Below are 4,065 nucleotides of genomic sequence, written 5' to 3'. Positions count from 1 at the left end.
AATCCCCAAGGTTTAAGCAAGAATTGTAGAGTATAATTTGATAAAGCTTCTCCCTCTCTCTCTAAATTGATACCCTCACTCTAAAACATCAAGTTATATCTTATAAAATGACCCCCTAAGGCTTTATATCAAAATAGGGTTGGATAAGTTAATTTTCAAAAATAACCCCCCAAAGTCAATTATGTTGTGTAATTTCGTGGTACTAGAACAGATATGTGGCCAGCAGAATGGCCACAAAATGGTTTTCAAATTCTGGGTTGGGTCTGGTTAATTCTACGATGCAATTTCACGGTAGCAGAATGGTTATGCGGCCATCAGAATGGCCATAAAATGGTTTGTCAATTTGAGTTGCTTCTTATTCATTTCGTGGTCAGCGAAACAGATCTGCTATAGCATAATGGACCGCAGAATCGTCATTTTTTGCCAATTCTTCTACCAACTCCGCGACGCATTGCACAATCCAAAAATCCGTTATTGTGGCATATTAGCTTATCTTTGCACCATAAAAAAACTTACTTGCCGAATTTTTATGGGGCCTTACACCCTCAAAATATAGCTGGGGTGACAATACTTTCACTGCTATTAATATTAAATGGATCCCTCTTGATAGAGGTAAATGTAAATTTAATACCCATAAATCATGTATAGGAAACCCTGGGGTTGGGAGAATATGAGGCCTAATCATAAATAGCAATGGAGACTGGTCATTGGCTTCATGGGAGGAATTTCTCATTCCACTAACAAAAATTCTGAACTAACAGATTTTATGGAGGGACTTAAATTAGTAGTTGAGCACAATCTGGTACTATTAGAAATTTCACAAACTCAACTAGGGTAATCAATATGATTCAAACAGGAAATACCACTACGAGCCTATTTTTCAAGATTGCAGGTTGATGATGCAACAATTGGAAATCAGTAGATCAAGTACGCCTTCAGGGAGCAGAATAAAATAGGAGATGTTCTAGCAAAGGAGGATGCTAATAAAAAGCTTTTTGGAAATCTAGTAGTTGTGATACTCCAATGTTTGTAAATGAGCACATCTGGGCAGACATCTTAGGAACTTCTTCTGAAAAAGAAAAACAATGCTTTGTAATAGTAACATAGCTATAACCTCTTAACAATTGCACAAATCGTCATCCCATCCTCTGTTATTTTGGCTTAGCTTCTTATTTATACTCCGTTTGTTTCAAAAATATTATCCTAGTTTGACTTGGCACAAATTTTAATAAAGAAAGGAGGACTTGTGAGATAAGTAATCTTAAATAATCCATAGCATTTGTGTTTCAGTAAAATATTTGAAACTTGTGGTATGCAACCTGTCATATCATTTTTGTGGCTATAAATAATTCCTATTAAGGAAATATTGAAAGGCGCCAATCTTTTTGAAACGGACTAATAATGAAATAATGTCAATCTTTTGAAACAGAGGGAGTATAAATTATCCTAAATACAAAAAAAAAATTAAAAAATTGAATGGAGTGAATAATTTATTTTTCTTGTTGGGGTCATAGATTCATAATTAGGGTGTGGTCAGAGGTTATAGTTAGACAAGGAAAATATGTAACCCGGACACACCTTAGCCAACCGCTTCTTCAAAATTGTATTAAATATACATATAAATAATATGCAAAATTAAACTAACAAATAAGATAATTTTATGAGAGAGATCACACTAGCGCTTTAACCTACTGATGTTAGGCTAAAAATTCATGTTTTTGCATGTAATTTGCCTTGTATTATACCTCAATCTTATTAACTTTGATGTAAATATTTGTGACTCGAGCTTAATAATGTTGTTTATATGTGTAGGAGTCAATTTGAAGTGATTTGGCAAGCTTGCATGCAAAGTAAAGTAAAAAAAAAAGAAGAATTTGGAGGGAGTATAATTTTGGTGCCAGGTGGGCGTCAGACACCAACCAAAACGCCAATGGCATAATAGCACAGAAGTGGACAAATTTCGGTGTGCAGGTTGGCGCCAGGCGCCAAGCGAGACGGCTAAGGGCGAATTTCATCCTAATTCGGCTAGGACTTGGTAATTTCGACCCTACACACTACCAACATGTATAAAATGGGTTCTAAACCTATTTCTTGGGGGTTAGACATTATTGGAGAGGAAAAAGGATACGGGAACACTTAGAAGCAATGAATCGTAAGAGTTTTTCTCTTCCATTCTTCCTTAATTTGTATTTTAATGCTTTCAATTACTATCATGATTGTTAGTGTGGTTATGAGTAGTTAAACCTTCCCATCTAGGGTTGATGGAACCTATTGGAGGATGATTTGTTCACTACGTTTAATATAAATTTTCCGTTGATCTTTCTCTACGTGTTCAACTATATTTTCGTTGTTGTTAATTGAAGAGCTCTCATTTAATTGTGCCTATTTAGTGTGTATTACTCGATAGAGAGTACACATTTAGGTAGTTGTTGAACAACATTACTCCTAACGTATTTTAGAGATCAATACAGAGGGTTTAAAGGCGGTATTAGAGATAACGAAACCTTAGTGCGGTCGTAATGAGCGGTGAATTAGTGTCAGCTAGCGTAGTTCGAGAGAATATATCTAGTAAATTATGGTAGTTGCTCGAGAGAGAGCTACGACACCCAAAGTTCTCACGATTGGGAGAGAATACTTAGGTGAATTTATAGGAAACGTAGCGAGGGAGATTCCGACAATAGGGGAAATCATAACCCTAGACTTTTCCAAATCTTGTCTACAATATTTGCTCTGTTAGTTATAAATTACTGCATTTTAATTACTCTTATCTTAGTTCGTAAACACTCAAATCGATATTTAGTATTTCTGTAGATTGATTATTTGAATTCTTGTGAAACTAGTGGTTGTGATTAATAGGTTAATTCCCTGTAGGATTCGACTCCGGACTTGTAAACCAGATTATATTTGCAATGACCGCTAGACCTCTTAGGAGGCGTAGTTAGGCGTGATCAAATTTTGGTACCGTTACCGGGGAATTAACAGTGTTATTAATTACAGCTAGAAGAATTGCTAGGATTCTAAGCTTAGTCAATTTTCTTCATTTTATATTCACTATATTGAAATTCTTATGTTTGTAGTCTTGTGTGTTACAGGTGCATGTCTAGAAACTCCTCAAGAACTGGTGAATTGTTTGAAGCATTACTGGATCCTGAGAAAGCTTTCAAGGCATTAAATCGTGCAAACAAGAAGGACAAACAAAAATAAAACCTAACAGAACAGAATAACCGAAACAATGTGAATGACGCGAACAATCAGGGTGTGGCACCTCTTGTGCTAGAAGTGGCCTTGTATGATAGGGCACAACCCACCGCTAAAAATCTAGCAACCGCAATTTTAGCCTCTCAGATACAAGCGAAGTCATTTCAAATTACAAACAACATGCTACATCTGCTGCAGAACAAGGGACTGTTCTCTGGGTCTTACATTGAAGATCCGCAGCAGCATTTGAATTTTTTTTGTCAATTTGTGTCACTCAAAGGCAAACGAATGTGACACCGGAAGCAATCAAACTGTTATTGTTTCCGTACTCGGTGACTGGAGAAGCTCAGACTTGGCTTAATTTGCTCCCCATAAACTCCATCACCACTTGGGAGGAATTAGTCAAGCAGTTTTTGAATAATTTCTACCCATCCAATAAGACTGCCAAGCAAGTTGATGAGATATTGAGCTTCAGGCAGAAACCAACTGAAACACTACAAGAAACGTGGGAGAGGTTCAAAGGTATGCTGGTTAAGTGTCCACATCATGGCATTCCAGATCAGATGTTGGGATAAGGGTTTTACATGGGATTGGCAGATAGCTTGTAATAATCGGACCGGTAGTTTTGCTTTCTAGAACCTTGTTTCCCTAAATGAGACTTCTCGTACTTGTTTTTACTGATGTATGACTTGCGGGGATGGTTAGTTCGGGATTTGGAAGAGTTCGGGTTGAAATCGGAACACTTGGTTACTTAAGGTTGGCTTAAAAGACCAAGTTTGACTTCGGTCAATATTATGAGTAAATGACCTCGGAATCGGGATTTAATGGTTCCAATAGGTTCGTATGATGATTTCGGACTTGGGAGTA

General features: G+C 36.8%; 1 non-coding gene across 1 annotated transcript; it reads right to left on the bottom strand.

The window, feature by feature from the left end:
• Positions 1 to 3,644: 3,644 nt before the first annotated feature.
• LOC142178641 (small nucleolar RNA R71) lies at positions 3,645 to 3,751 on the bottom strand. Its single transcript, XR_012706912.1, has one exon. It is a non-coding gene; the product is annotated as a small nucleolar RNA R71 (small nucleolar RNA).
• Between the last annotated feature and the right edge of the window lie 314 nt (positions 3,752 to 4,065).

This window comes from Nicotiana tabacum, chromosome 24 (assembly GCF_000715075.1).
Source record: "Nicotiana tabacum cultivar K326 chromosome 24, ASM71507v2, whole genome shotgun sequence".
Taxonomy (NCBI): Eukaryota; Viridiplantae; Streptophyta; class Magnoliopsida; order Solanales; family Solanaceae; genus Nicotiana; species Nicotiana tabacum.
This window is presented reverse-complemented; position numbering and strand designations above follow the sequence as displayed.